The following is a 16,913-nucleotide window of genomic DNA, read 5'->3' as shown; positions in this document are numbered from 1 at the left end:
TAATGACAATGAGGAATTAATAATAGTCAGAAGAGGATCTATGACTTCTGGAAGCACCTCTTTCAGGAGCTTAGATGGTATAGGGTCTAACATACATGTTGTTGGTTTAGATGATTTAACAAGTTTATACAATTCTTCCTCTCCTATGGTAGAGAATGAGTGGAACTGTTCCTCAGGGGGTCTATAGTGCACTGTCTGATGTGATACTGTAGCTGACGGCTGAATGGTTGCAATTTTATCTCTAATAGTATCGATTTTAGAAGTAAAGTAGTTCATAAAGTCATTACTGCTGTGGTGTTGGGAAATGTCAACACTTGTTGAGGCTTTATTTTTTGTTAATTTAGCCACTGTATTGAATAAATACCTGGGGTTATGTTTGTTTTCTTCTAAAAGAGAAGAAAAGTAATCGGATCTAGCAGTTTTTAATGCTTTTCTGTAGGATATGTTACTTTCCCGCCAAGCAATACGAAATACCTCTAGTTTTGTTTTCCTCCAGCTGCGCTCCATTTTTCGGGCTGCTCTCTTTAGGGTGCGAGTATGCTCATTATACCATGGTGTCAAACTGTTTTTCTTAACCTTCCTAAAGCGTAAAGGAGCAACTTTATTTAAAGTGCTAGAAAAGAGAGAGTCCATAGTTTCTGTTACATCATCAAGTTGTTCTGAGGTTTTGGATATGCTAAGGAATTTGGATACATCAGGAAGATAACTTAAAAAGCAGTCTTTTGTGTTAGAAGTGATGGTTCTTCCATACTTGTAACAAGAAGTAGAATTTACAATTTTGGCTATATGAATTTTGCAAAGAACTAAATAATGATCTGAGATATCATCACTTGGCTGAATAATTTCAACACCATCAACATCAATTCCATGTGACAGTATTAAATCTAGAGTATGATTTCGACAATGAGTAGGTCCTGAAACGTGTTGTCTAACACCAATAGAGTTCAGAATGTCTATAAATGCTGATCCCAATGCATCGTTTTCATTATCAACATGGATATTAAAATCACCAACTATTAAAACTTTATCTGCAGCCAGAACTAACTCGGATGTAAAATCACCAAACTCTTTAATAAAGTCTGTATGGTGCCCTGGTGGCCTGTATACAGTAGCCAGTACAAACATAACAGGGGATTTATCATTAACATTTGTTTCTTTGGATAATGTTATATGAAGTACCATTACTTCAAACGAGTTATACTTGTAGCCTGCCCTCTGAGAAATCCTGAAAACGTTGTTATAAATTGAAGCAACACCTCCACCTTTGCCTTTTAGACGTGGCTCATGTTTATAACAATAATCTTGGGGGGTGGACTCATTTAAAATAATGTAATCATCAGGTTTTAGCCAGGTTTCTGTCAAACAGAGTACATCTATATTATGATCAGTGATCATATTATTTACAAAAAGTGTTTTCGTAGAAAGGGATCTGATATTCAATAAGCCAAGCTTTATCATTTGTTTATCCATATTGCTTCTGTTTTTTATTTGTTGAACCTCAATTAAATTGTTAATCTTAACTTGGTTTGGACGTTTTTTGTATTTTGTAGTTCGGGGAACAGACACAGTCTCTATAGTGTGATATCTAGGTGAAAGAGTCTCTATGTGCTGAGAATTAACTGACCTCTGTGACGGGAGGCAGCTAGCAGATGGTCGGTTTAGCCAGTCTGTCTGCTTCCTGACCTGGGCCCCAGTTATTCAAGTATAAACACTAAGACTATTTGCCATATTTCTAGAGAGAAGAGTGGCGCCACCCCAGGAGGGATGAATACCATCTCTTTTAAACAGGTCAGGTCTGCCCCAAAAGCTCGTCCAATTGTCTATGAAACCTATGTTATTCTGTGGGCACCACTTAGACATCCAGCCATTGAGTGATGACAATCTGCTATGCATCTCATCACCACGGTAAGCAGGGAGGGGACCAGAGCATATTACAGTGTCTGACATCGTGCTTGCAAGTTCACACACCTCTTTAATGTTATTTTTAGTGATCTCCGACTGGCGAAGTCGAACATCATTAGCGCCGGCATGAATAACAATCTTACTGTATTTACGTTTAGCATTAGCCAGCACTTTTAAATTTGCCAAGATGTCAGGCGCTCTGGCTCCCGGTAAACATTTGACTATGGTGGCTGGTGTCTCTATATTCACGTTCCGTACAATAGAATCACCAATAACTAGAGCACTTTCATCAGGTTTCTCAGTGGGTGCATCACTGAGTGGGGAGAACCTGTTTAATGTTTTGATCGGAACAGAAGAGCGGTGTTTTGACCCACGACTACGCTGCCTCACCGTCACCCAGTTGTCCTGCTGCTGGGGCTCTGTTTCCGGAACCGAACAATGTACAGGAATCCCTGAGCTAGACGCATCCAAAGCCGTATCTAGAGCCCTAACATTCTTACTGTCCTCAATTAAAGTTTGGATGCGTGTCTCTAATTCTGAAATCTTCTCTGTCAGCCTAACTATTTCCCTGCATTTATCACATGTGAATCCCTCATCAGCGACAGAGATAGATAAACTGTACATGTGGCAAGAGGTGCAAGTAACAATGACGGGAGAAGCCATTACTCACCGTGCTTGATGAAATATTCTTACTGCGGTTGTTTGATGAACTTGTGAAAAACTGGAGCGAGGGAGAGGAGAAAAGAAAACAGCGTCAGGTTCGAATGAAAACGTTAATGACAAGCTAACGAGTGCTAACGCTTTGCAGGTGTACTGCACTCACGGATATAAAATAAAAGTGAACGATCAAAGTTAATCTGATAAGATTGATCGATAATATCAGAAATATGGTGTGAATTAAGTTATATTTTACCACTTTAAAAAACAGAGAGTGATAGTAAGATAAAGATTCTAGAGAAAAAAATAAAATTAATCACCCGCAGAATCTTGCAGACGTTGTTGAACAATTTTGTCCTGTTGCTTTTATGGGCTTCTCCCTTGACTTTATGCCTCCATGTCCCCCCATAGCCTCATAGACAGTAAAAGATTGCCTGCGAGCTTCTCCTTCTGTCCATACGGTAATTTCCCTACTGTGCGACAGAGAGACGCAGGTTATGATGCAATCGTTAGCCTATTTTTAAAAAAATGGGGTTTATTAACAAGTTAATTAAGTTCGAGATGAGCAAAAAAAAAAAAACAGTAGGTACTGTGCACATACGCTTGTTTTCATATTTAGCATACAAAACATAATTCCACATTTAATCTCCGATTTATGAATGTGAATAGGCTAATATATGAACTGTCTGACCAAACAATTAAAATGCTAATTATGCAAGACAACCTCGTGCTTTGTTCATCTGAACAACTTGAATAGACTTTATATTGAATGCGATTATGCACACATTTTAATAAAGTCAAATCAGTTTTTGTAACAAGTGAATACGTTCATTGACTTAAGACATAACACATATGACACTTTTTCGCCACATGCTGGCATATTTTGTGAAATACGAATAAATGGTCACTGAACTAATCATTTTGGTGAACGAACTGAAAATGAATGAATCTCTTGAAAGAATCATAATTTCCACCACTAGTGCGTTGTAAATCAATACATTTTCAGGTGAAGACGCTAAATGCAGGTTTTGTGGCTAAAGTTTGTTAAACAACGTCATGACATAACTCTGTCGGATGACGATGCCACCACTTTTAACCACGAAGCAAAGACATTTTTCCAGAGTTGTCATCCACACTGAAATGTCTGAAGACATTACATTTGCCTTACTGTGCATGTTTAAACCTCACTGAGATGATACAGACATAAGTTTCATGGACATATTTCACCATTTTCTGGCATGATTACTAAGAATTTTTCTAAAACGCAACTACCCTCGTGTTTTGTGGCAGGACAGCAAGTGTGAGTAAATTTTCTGTTGTCTTTTTAGGACTGTAATATGAAAAGCATGCAAAGTAAATATCTTTAGAAACGGCTTGAATTTGAATAACATAACTGCAATTAACATTACTGCTATTGACATGTCTAGTGATACAATGTTTTACAAAACTAAACATGCTTCATCGTTTCTAAAAGCCTCTGTTTCCACAGTCCATTCTACAACGGGAAAACAGCATCCCAAATTTATCTGCTCTGGAGGCCGTTTAAATAGGCCGGAAGGCCAAAACGAGAGGAAAATATTCTTTTCCAACAGGAACGTAGTAATGCGGACAAGGCTTGAGCAATTGTCAAATCAGGCAACCAATTGCTAAGCTGGCAACACAGTAGGCTACCCAGACATTTTTAGCTTGCCTCATCAAATGTTACTAACCCTTCTACTTTCCCGCAGCCAACAACTACAGCACCTGAAGCAAGCACTTTTTTGTTGCAACACTGGCCTGCACATCCCAGTATTTCCATCATGTTACTTCTAACCCCCTTTTTCTTTTAAGTGTCCTCCAGCTCACGTAGCAGACATTAGCATAAGCATGCCTCTGCTAGCAGTGCAGGCTACACAGGTTCTCCAAGACATCACACACCCCAGCCCCTTCCCACAACCCACAGCTACAGCAGCTAAAGCAAACGTGAGGCCGCCTTCATTCGTAAACACGCCCACAAATCTTCCGCTCCCTCATGCTACTAACCATTTTTCTGTTCAGTGGCCTCCAGCTCCAGATTTTGTCAGAAGGCAGAGGGCACTAAGACCTATTAGTGGTCAGAAAAGTTCACCGAACCCTCTTCAGCCAACCCCTCTAACGCCAGCCCATCCCCATTCACTCAAACTTGTTATCTACCATAGTTAACTCTCCTAACATCCCCCTATCTATCTATAGATAGATCCTCACTCCAGCCATCCGAGCAGTACCCGCTCCCGCAGGAGCCTTTTTTCCATATTTCCTCTCTGCCGCAGCAGTGTATGCTCCCACAGGAGCCTTTCCTGTATCTCCCCACTTCCGCAGCAGTGTCTGCTCCCACAGGAGCCTTTCCTGTATCTCCCCACCGCCGCAGCAGCGTCTGCTCCTCCAGAAGCCTTTTCTGTATCTCCCCACTGCCGCAACAGTGTCTGCTCCCACAGGAGCCCTCTCTGTATCTCCCCACTGCCGCTACAGTGTCCGCTCTCGCAGGAGCCTTTTCTGTTTTTCCTCACTGCCGCAGCAGTAGCCGTTCCTGCAGGAGCCTCTACCTATATTTCACCACTGCCGCAGCAGTGTCTGCTCCCGCAGGAGCCCTTTCCATCCTTCCCTACTGCCGCAGCAGTTCTCGCTCCCGCCGGAGCCTAAAATTTTTTTTGTCTATACTTGATAGCAAAACTATCGCTTACTTCATTAAATAAAGTAAGAATGACCAAGAAAGGAAAATTTGTAATTCAACCTCATCAAGCTCGCTTTTCTTATGTCCAACTCCGGAACGCTCAATCTAAATTCGCGCTGGACCCTCTCTTCGTCAACGGCTTTTGGTTCCCAAAAAAAAAAAAAACCCTAAAAACTGATCCTTGCTCAATCAGGCCTACCCGCAGAAAATTTCCCAGCCACTCATTTCACATCGGGGCAGCAACTTCAGCAGCACAAAAAGGGCCTCTCAAAAAATCAGATAGAGGCCCTCGGTTGTTGACATTTTAAAAAATTACATCAGGTATGATCAACTCCACTCCAATAATCCAGCCCATGTAGCCCTGATCGGTAAAAAAAAAAAAAAAAAATTCAGCATTTTAAATCATGTTGTTTACTTGATTAATCAGAGGCTCTCCTTCCCAATACAGTCAGTTATCGCTTCTTTGGTCAAAGTAATGGCCCTCCAGCCGTTGTTACAAATTTCCTCACCTATTCAGCATTGGAAAGGGCTCTCCGTTCCGGTGCAGCAGGGCATTGGCTCCCTTCGGTCACAATGTGAGCCTTTAGTCTGTCATTGAGTTGCGCTGCGTGCTCAGTAGCGGGCGGGATTCTCCCTCCCGGTGCAGCAGAGCCACAGGCCCCCTTCGGTCGTTGTGACAGCCCTCCATCTGATGCATCAAATCACGCCTTGTATCCAGTCACAAGTGGGACTCTCCCTTCCGGTGCAGCAGAGCCGCAGCTCCCTTCGGACGCAGCGAGAGTCCCTCCAGCAGTCGCATTTTCTTGCTTACTCCGCATCGGACGGGGCTCCCCTCCCGGTGCAGCAGACCCATCGGCTCCCTTTGGTCGCAGGGTCATTCTTCAGTCTGTCGTTCTGAGTATGAAGCATACTCGGCGGTGGACGGGGGATCTCCCTCCCGGTGCAGCAGAGCTGTTGGCTCCCTTCGGTCGCAGTGGGAGCCCTCCATCCGATGCATCAAACCACGCCTCATATTCAGTCGAAAGGGGGACTCTCCCTTCCGGTGCAGCAAAGCCGCAGCTCCCTTCGGACGCAGCGAGAGTCCCTCCATCAGTCGCGTTTTACTGCTTATTCAGGATCGGACAGGGCTCTCCCTTCCAGTGCAGCAGGGGCGTGGCTCCCTTCAGTCGCTGTGAGACCCCTTCATCAGATGCTTCAAATCATGCCTCATATCCAGTCACAAGGGGGACTCTCCCTTCCGGTTCAGCAGAGTCGCAGCTCCCTTCGGACGCAGTGAGAGTCCTTCCATCAGTCGCGTTTTATTGCTTACTCTGCATGGGACGGGGCTCCCCTACTGGTGCAGCAGACCCACGGCTCCCTTCGGTCGCAGGGTGAACCCCCTGTCTGAGTTATGTTGCATGCTCAAGGGCGGACAGGGATCTCCCTCCCGGTGGAATAGAGCCGCTGGCTCCCTTTGGTCGCAGCAGGAGCCCTCCATCTGATGCATCAAACGGCGCCTTGAAACCTCTTGCCTATTCTGCATCTGACAGCGGTCTCCCTTCTGGTGCAGCAGACCCACAGCTCCCTTCGGTCGCTGGGTTAACCCCCCCATCCGAGTTATGTTGCATGCTCAAGGGCGGACCGGGATCTCCCTCCCGGTGGAATAGAGCTGCTGGCTCCCTTTGGTCGCAGTGAGAGCCCTCCATCAGATGCATCAAACCAGCCTCGCATTTAGTCGCAAGTGGGACTCGACCTTCCGGTGCAGCAGAGCTGCAGCTCCCTTCGGATGCAGCAAGAGTCCCTCCACCAGTCGTGTTCCATTTAGCATCAATCAGGGCTCTCCCCTCCAGTGCAACAGGGCCGCGGCTACCTTCGGTCGCAGTGTGATCCCTCCTTCTGTCATTTTGAGTCACACTGCGTGCTCTACAGCAGACAGAGCTCCCACTCCCGATGTAGCAGAGTCACGGGCTCCCTTCGGACGCTGTGAGACCCCTCCGAGGCGTAAAACCATGCCTCTTATCAACTCACAATGGGGACTCCCCCTTCCGGAGCAGCTGAGCCGCAGCTCCCTTCGGATGCAGCGGGAGTCCCTCCATCAGTCGCTTCTCTTTGCCTTCTCAGCATCGGACTAGGGCTCCTCTTCCGGTGCAGCAGACCCATGGCTCCCTTCGGTCGCAGGGTGAACCCCCTCATCTGAGTTATGTTGCATGCTCAAGGGTGGTTAGGGTTCTCCCTCCCGGTGGAGTAGAGCCGCTGGCTCCCTTCGGTTGCATTAGGAGCCCTTCATCCGACGTGCCAAACCCCACCTCGAATCTCATTGCCTATTCAGCATCTGACGGGGCTCTCCCTTCCAGTGCAGCAGACCCATGTCTCCCTTCGGTCGCAGTGTGAACCCTTCGTCTGAGTTATGTTGCATGCTCAATGGATCTCCCCCCCGATGGGGTACAGCGGCTGGCTCCCTTCAGTCGCAGTGAGAGCCCTCCATCAGATGCATCAAACCGCGCCTCGTACTCTGCTGCAAGAGGGACTCTCCCGTCCGGTGCAGCAGAGCCGCAGCTCCCTTCGGATGCAGCAAGAGTCCCTCATTTTTTATATCCGGCATCGTGCTCCTCTCATAGCAGCCATCTTAACTAACACAACAAGTGTATATATATCCAGCCTTCCTATCTCCTGTCCTACAATAGTTTTTCGGCATCCCTATTCCACACCAACTCCTCACTTCTAATCTATTTTATCCCAAATTAGGGATAGGGGGAGTTCTTTGGGTTCAGGCTATGCTCCGGGCCCGGACCCCTTCCCCAGGACAGCATGCCAAAATATGCTTACTATTCACTTTCAGATTAAAGCGAAGAACAAGAACAAGTGAGAGGCCAAGTGAGAACAAGTGAGAGGCCACTTATATTTGGTTTGAACTGAGCCGTTTGAGTGGAAAACATGCCTCCAAAAAAAGAGGCAAAACAGGAAGACGAATATGTGACTATCAGCAGTGTAAATGAACTGCTGCAGCAACAAAAGGCAATGTATACCGCATTACTGGAACAACAACACGACAATTTCAAAGGCTTTGTTAAGCTAATAATGGATTCCACGAACTCTAGATTAGAGTCAATAACCAGGGAACTACAAGAAATAAAAACCAGCCTGCAATATACACAAAAAGAAGTGGATGATATTAAAACTGAGACAACAGATCTGAAGGAACGCAGTACCTCGATGCAAAATGATATTTTTAAAGTCTGTGACAGCTTGCTGGCGGTCTCGGACAAAATGGAGTATCTGGAGAGCCAAACCAGGCGGAATAACCTGGTATTTGACGGGATACAGGAGTCACAAGGAGAGACCTGGTCAGAGACGGAGGAGAAGATAAAAAAAGTTGTGAAGGAAAAATTACAGCTGCAACGCGAGGTGGAGGTAGAGAGGGCTCACCGTACAGGGAAACCCGGAGGAGAACGACCAAGGCCAATTGTGGTAAAACTTCTAAGGCACAAGGACAGAACGGAAATACTACAAAGATCCAAAAATCTAAAAGGTTCCAGAATATACATCAACGAAGATTTCACAGAGGCAGTAAGAAGGAAAAGAAAAGAACTCATGCCGGATTTAAGAGCGGCGAGAGAAAAGGGGGACATTGCCTATTTACGGCAGGATAAACTGATTATTCATCCCCGGTCCAGTACACCAAAACAACCAAGACCAGCTAATATCAACACATAAACAGGTAGGCCTATGATATGTTGAAATTTTAAAGCCCACTATGTCACAAAATAAAATTCACACACATAACGGAGATAGTCACTTAATACAAAGATTGGTTGAATATGAGCACCTGGAACTGAACACCTTAGAGTACACGGAACACCATGAACAGGACATGGAAAATGACATTGATCCGGTGAACAATTTTTTTGCTAGCATCAACAATAACTGTCACTATTACACTGATGAACAATTTAATAGTTCAATCAAGACCGAGCAGCAGTTATCTATTATCCACTTTAATAGTAGAAGTCTGTATGCCAACTTTCACAGTATCAAATACTATCTAAAACAATTGAAACAGCACTTTAACATAATTGCAATAACTGAATCGTGGATAAACAGTGAAAAGGGATCAGATTTTGAAATTGAAGGATATGAAATGTCTTCTATTAACAGAGTAAATAAGAGTGGGGGTGGTGTGATACTGTATGTGGACAAGGATTTAAATTATAAGGTGGTGGAAAAAATGTCAATGGTGGTGGATAATTTGCTGGAATGTGTCACAATAGAAATATGTATGGAAAAAAAGAAAAATATTAGTGTAAGTTGTATATATAGGTCACCAGGTTCAAATATTGATACATTTAAGGACTGGATGGAGGAAACATTTATAAAAACTAGGCAAAAAGTCATGTTCATCTGTGGGGACTTCAATATTGATTTGTTAAACCCAAATAATCATAAAATGACAGAAGATTTTATTAACACCGTGTTTAGTTTAGGCCTGTATCCCCAAATTACCAGACCCAGCCGAATTACTTCTCATTCCGCAACACTAATAGACAATATATTTACAAATATCATACAAAATAATACAGTGAGTGGATTACTGATTAATGATATCAGTGACCACTTACCAATTTTTACAGTGTATGACAATAATTATAGTTTAAATATACAGGATAAAAAAACATTTTCCAAAAGGGTCAGAACAGAAGAAACAATGGAGGCATTAAAAGTTGATCTGCTAGCACAAGATTGGGAGTTTATGGATAATGAAAAAGATGTAGATAATGCATATGAAGAATTTCTAAGAATATTTAAATTATTATATGATAAAAATTGCCCGATTAAAATATTTAGTAAGAAACAAAAACATAATGATAAACCATGGATTTCCAAGGGATTACAAAATGCCTGTAAAAAGAAAAATACACTTTATAGAGAATTTATAATACATAGAACTATAGAGATTGAACATAGATATAAGAAATATAAGAATAAGTTAACCAGTATTATGAGAACTTGTAAGAAAGAATACTACGCAAAACTAATAGATAATAATAAAAATAATATTAAGGGTATGTGGAACATCTTAAATAATATTATTAAAAATAATACTAGACAGGCTACATATCCACATTACTTTATTGATAATGATAAAAATATCAATAATATGGAGGAAGTGGTGAATGAGTTCAATACATTTTTTGTAAATGTGGGACCTAACTTAGCAGAGCAAATTCCAATTCCACAAATATTAGAAAGGAATTATAATAATTTAGTAGAAAGAAATCCCAGTTCAATATTTTTGACAGCAGTTGATGAAAAAGAAATAAAAGATATTGTTAAAGGATGCAAAAACAAACCATCCACTGATCATGATGGAATAGACATAAAAATTATACAAAAAGTAATAGAGGGGATTGCCAAACCACTAAAGAACATCTGTAATTTATCATTTTTAACCGGCAAATTTCCAACAAAAATGAAAATAGCAAAAGTCACCCCTCTATACAAAACTGGAAATATACACCATTTCACAAATTACAGGCCTGTCTCTCTATTATCACAATTTTCAAAAATTTTAGAAAAACTATTTAACAACAGATTAGAAAAATTCATAGATAAAAATAACCTACTCTCTGACAGTCAATATGGATTTAGAAAAAAAAACTCAACATCATTAGCACTAACAGAACTCATTGAAGAAATCACAAATGCCACAGACAAAAATAACTATGCAGTTGGAGTATTCATTGATCTAAAAAAAGCATTTGATACAATAAATCATGAAATATTAATCAGTAAATTGGAACGAATTGGGATTAGGGGGGTAGTTTTAAACTGGGTAAGTAGTTATCTGAGAGACAGACAGCAATTTGTGAAGATAGGAGAGTATTCATCTGAATGTTTGAGCATGGTTTGTGGTGTTCCACAGGGGTCAGTGTTGGGACCAAAGTTATTTTTATTATACATTAATGATATTTGTAAAGTATCTGAAGTATTGAATTTTGTATTATTTGCAGATGATACAAACATATTTGGTTCTGGGGACAGCTTACAGCAACTCTTGGAATTAATCACTTCAGAATTTAAGAAAATAAAACAATGGTTGGACATTAATAGGTTATCACTAAATTTGAGTAAAACTACATTTATGGTATTTGGAAATTGTAAATCAAATCATCAAGCACAGATACAGATAGAGGGTGTTAACTTAGAAAGAGTACATGAAAATAAATTTCTTGGAGTGATCATAGATGAAAAGATCTGCTGGAAGCCTCACATAAAATACATCAAAAACAAACTGTCCAGAAGCATTGCAGTTCTAGCAAGAGCTAAGCATATATTGGATCTTAAATCTCTTCGCATCTTGTACTGCTCATTATTGTTACCTTATTTGAATTACTGTGTAGAGGTTTGGGGAAGCACTTACAAACATTCACTACAGCCGCTAGTTATAATGCAAAAAAGAGCAATGAGAATTATTCATAATGTCGGATTTCGGGAACACACAAATTCATTATTTTTGCAGTCTAGATTAATAAAATACCATGATCAAATTGAATATCAAATTGCAGTATTCATGTTTAAAGTAAGAAATAGGTTATTGCCAGGGAATATACAAAAGATGTTCTCAGAGAGGGAGGGAGGGTACAACTTAAGGGGAAGGGGAAATTTTAAGATTAATAGATTTAGAACAACAAGGAAAAGATTATGTTTATCAATTTGCGGAGTGAAATTGTGGAATAAACTAGATGAAAACTTAAAGCAATGCCCTAACATATTCCTCTTCAAAAAAATGTTAAAAGAAAAGATTTTCAAGAAGTATCAAGAAGCACTGTAGTGAAAGTAGGAGTGCTCCTTTGTTATGATTTAAATACTTGTTAGTGGTCACTTTGATGCATGTATGTAGGTATGTAAATATGTAGGTATGTATGTATAGGTATATGTATATACATGTATGTATATGTATGTGTTCATGTATGTATATGTATGTGTGTATAAGTGTGTATGTGATATCAGATAACAAAAAAATAATAATAACATAAAAAATTGTTATTTAAAGGAATGTAAGAATTAAAGGGGTAGGAGTACATAAGTTTAGCTTCTTCCTACTCCTTTTCGCACATGAGATAGAAGTATGTTTACACAGGAAAAAAAAAATTGTAATTTGTTACGGCTTATCTGGTGTCATTTTTTCTCTTTTTTTTTCTTTTATTTAAAAAAAATAAAAAATAAAAAATGCTTTAAACATTTTTGTATTTTATTTTACATATTCTTCTCTCATGTTCGAAATAAAGACTTCAATCAAAGCTGAAGATCTTTGCCCGAACTCGACCGGACCCGATGGTTTTGGTCGGGTTCGGGCTTAATTTATATCATCTTATGCGGGCTCGGGTCGGGCTCGGGCTTGCGCTCCGGTTTGCGAGGTAAATGAGCGGTCATGTGATGTGTTTCGATTACCGCGAGAAAGATGCGAAAATAAATGCTGAGTAGGTGTAACGGAGGCTTGCCTCTGGCGATTACGTTTTGGTTGCACCAGCAACTAAAGCAAAGTCTGAGGTGTGGAAAAGTTTTGACCATGTTTATAATGAGAATAATGAGCCAGTGGGTTATATTGCTGAACGCACCATCAGTAAGCGCAGGAACGCGCTGAAGCCATCTACAGTGGATTCAATAATTCTCCTCCTCAAAAACATGTAGACTTAGCCTAATCTCTGTGAGTAAAGATTTTTTAAATGATAACTAAATATTAATTGAGTCTTAAATGCATTATGAGGACAGTATTCACGCTAATGTTTGCATTATTTTTTTATTAAATGTCATCTGCTAGTGGCAAGGCAAATCCGGCGGAGCCGGATCTTAATTTAAAATTTATCTTAATTTAATTTGTTAAAAAAAGACTCGTTTTTATTGGTGCGTTGGTCTATTTATAGGCTAAATGAGCCTAGGTCTATTTAGAGTGCTGAGATGTTAAGATGTCACAGCTGACTTATTTTATTTCTTTATTCAAACTTCCGAGTGGTCTAGTCTACGTTAGTTATGAATAAATTGTGTTAAAATGTATAAATGACTCATTCTTGACAAAAGGCAAAAGAGCTGTGTGTGAGCACATTTGAATAATGTCGGGCTGTAAATGGGTTCTGGCTTTTAAAAAGCTGTCAATCAAAATGTACTTGTCGGGCTCAGGTCCTGTCGGGCCTAACTTTTACTGTATGGCCCGATTACCGCTCTATTTCAGATTAGATGTAAGGGTGAACTTGTGAATTGCTTCTACAGGGCCATAACGTAAGATGCAAGGTAAAGGCGCCTTCATATTCAATAAAATAAGAAACCCTGCCCCCTGGTGAAGTGAGTGCTGTTATCAGATTAACCTGGAAGAGTCTGCTCACACTTCCGGGGTCACATTTTGCTAGGAGACCAATGCAAGCTCACTTCACAGCCCAAGTGGAGCAGCGATTGATCTGTGCTGTCAGTAGTGTTGGGAATCGTTATAAATTTTCTGGTTCCGATTCCGGTTCCATTAAAATCATTAAACAACTATTAAAAAGTTGTGATATAGAAAAAAAAATGAACAGTACTCAACTACTCAATACTGCTCAATACTCAATACTCAAAACAGTACTACTGCTCAATACTGTTTATTAATTACTGTCAATTTAATTTAAAGTTTGGCAAAATTCAACATATATTACAGTACACAAATTTTCAGGTTCAGATTCCGTTTCCAATTAAATTAACTTTTATTATGTTTTTTACTATTTTACTTTCATTGAATGTAGTGTTGCTGGAAGGTAGTAAGTAGAGGAGGGAAAAGGAAGAGGAGATCATTCCTATTCAGATTATGCTTATTACTTGGTGCTCAGGACTATAAATATGCCCTAGTATTGGTCTAGATGACGTTAGATGAAATGAGAGCACATGTTGAAAATAAATAAATCAAAAATAAAAGTGTCTCTGCTTCCTTTTGAGGTTCAGAGAGAACATCAAACCAAAGTGGAACAAAAGGGGGTATAGAATGTAAATGGATTTAAAAATAGCTGACTGTTATTATTAACATAGGGTAATCAGTCTGATCTTAGAAACAATCAGTAGCACTAGTGATTAACTGTAAGATTTGTGTTGGGCAACACACCATGGTTGGTCACAGCTGCTGTGTGTTCAGCTCCCATGCTTAGACAATACCGTGTGTACCTTGCCCTTCGTAGCGTGTTTAATTACTATGCTACCCCAATAACTGAATAATTATTCTCTAGATAAACAGTAAATGTAACTACATTTAGATTTAATTAACTAGTAACTGATCAATAGCATTCAGGAAGGATACATCTAAGTTTGTTACATTAGCTGAGAAAAATTGGAGATAGGGAAACTGAGAATAGAGAATGTGAAAAATCAGAAACCAGGAATTAGGTTAAATTCAAATTATTTCACACTGCATACACAGATGCTGTATTTAAAAGCTTAAAGTAAAGGATTTTAAACCCCTAATTGTTAAAGCTATTGAGTAGCTTCCATTTAAATGAACTTTTATTATGTTTTTTACTATTTTACTTTCATTGAATGTAGTGTTGCTGGGAGGTAGTAAGTAGAGGAGGGAAAAGGAAGAGGAGAGCATTCCTATTCAGATTATGCTTATTACTTGGTGCTCAGGACTATAAATATGCCCTAGTATTGGTCTAGATGACGTTAGATGAATTGAGAGCACATGTTGAAAATAAATACATCAAAAATAAAAGTGTCTCTGCTTCCTTTTGAGGTTCAGAGAGAACATCAAACCAAAGTGGAACAAAAGGGGGTATAGAATGTAAATGAATTTAAAAATAGCTGACTGTTATTATTAACATAGGGTAATCAGTCTGATATTAGAAACAATCAGTAGCACTAGTGATTAACTGTAAGATTTGTGTTGGGCAACACACCATGGTTGTTCACAGCTGCTGCGTGTTCAGCTCCCATGCTTAGACAATACCTTGTACCTTGCCCTTCGTATCGTGTTTAATCACTGTGCTACCCCAATAACTAATAATTATTCTCTAGATAAACAGTTAAATGTAACTACATTTAGATTTAATTAACTAATAACTGATCAATAGCATTCAGGAAGGATACATCTATGTTTGTTACATTAGCTGAGAAAAATTGAAGATAGGGAAACTGAGAATAGTTATTTCACACTGCATACACAGATGCTGTATTTAAAAGCTTAAAGTAAAGGATTTTAAACCCTAATTGTTAAAGCTATTGAGTAGCTTAGCCTAAGATGAAACGATGCTAAGTCATGTTAGCTTTGCCACTTAAGATGGTCCTTTTACAACATGGCACCACCAGGTGACTTGTGTGCTATGTGGAGTTAGCACTTCCTGTTACAAGTAGTTGTCATTGTAACCAACGCATGCTAGTGCAATTCAAGCAGTTTAGTATCTGCCTATTTCAAAGAAGTTGCCCACAGTTTTAAAATGTGGTGCATTCAGTCCTTCAAGACTTGTTGCATTAAATAAGCACTTCTGCGAGTGCTTCTCTAATTTCACAATAAACTTCTTGCGCTTGTTTAAAGAATAACAAAACAGGCTTGCTGTAAGTTAAAGCCGGTCTAAACAAATGTGTAATTATGTGTGTCTCACACATGAATACTGAAGTACAGTATTACACCTTTAGTTTCACTCAGGTTGCTAGGCTTGTATACATACAGTCAAAGTGTAGATGAATTGCATCAATCTAATTATAATCTATAAGGCCTTGATGTTGTAGAAAGAGGTGCATCACTCAAATCTACCTTTATATAACACACTGCGCTGACATTTCTTAATCAGAAACAGAAACAATACTGCAATTTTGTGATTTCTTCACTAAAGCAGATTAATTCAGTAAAGTACAGTTTGTACATGCTTCTGAGCTGAGATTTCTTTGTCAGAACAGACTTAACGCTTTAATACTGAAATTAGGGTTTCTTCACTAAAATCAGATTAACTTTACACTGATACCATTAAGCATGGAATACTTATAGACTCTTTTAAATCCCAATATAGGTTCTAATTCAATCCCCTATTTTATATGCATTTAAAAAAGCCACCAAATGGGGACAAAAAGTCACACCTTATTCTTCCCTGGATTATATATAATTCCCCTCAAGCATACGCTGGCACACACTTTTAGGCTGACACACTTTTAAACTCATAACCTTTGTTTTATCATACCGCGCCCTCCACCAATTACTGTAGTGAATCAGCTCAAAGGGGGAATATGAATAATCAATCATAACTAGTTATGATTAATTATAAAAATTTAGATCCACTGTAAGTATTTACTTGACCTCTCAGTGTCAACTGTCTGTCTAAACTTGTCTGTCTGTCAAGGAAAATAACTTTCTTACTGTATAGTACTACTCAGAGCATGTAGCAAAAATCTGTTCCTCAGTTTTGAGTTGAGCAAACAATGAACATCCTCAAGTGTGATACATTTAGACTTTATTAACTACATAAACTCTTAAACTAGTCTAACATACACATACACACACACACACACACACACACACACACACACACACTTTTGTTTTTGTGAAAAGTGGGGACATCCCATAGGCGTAATGGTTTTTATACTGTACAAACTGTATATTCTATGGCCCTACACCAACCCTACACCTAACCCTAACAGGAAACTTAACAGCATTTTTACTTTCTCAAAAAAACTCATTATGTAT

The sequence above is a fragment of the Carassius carassius genome, chromosome 13 (assembly GCF_963082965.1).
Source record: "Carassius carassius chromosome 13, fCarCar2.1, whole genome shotgun sequence".
Classification (NCBI taxonomy): Eukaryota; Metazoa; Chordata; class Actinopteri; order Cypriniformes; family Cyprinidae; genus Carassius; species Carassius carassius.
The sequence above is the reverse complement of the archived record's forward strand: the minus strand, read 5'-3'. Positions refer to the sequence as shown.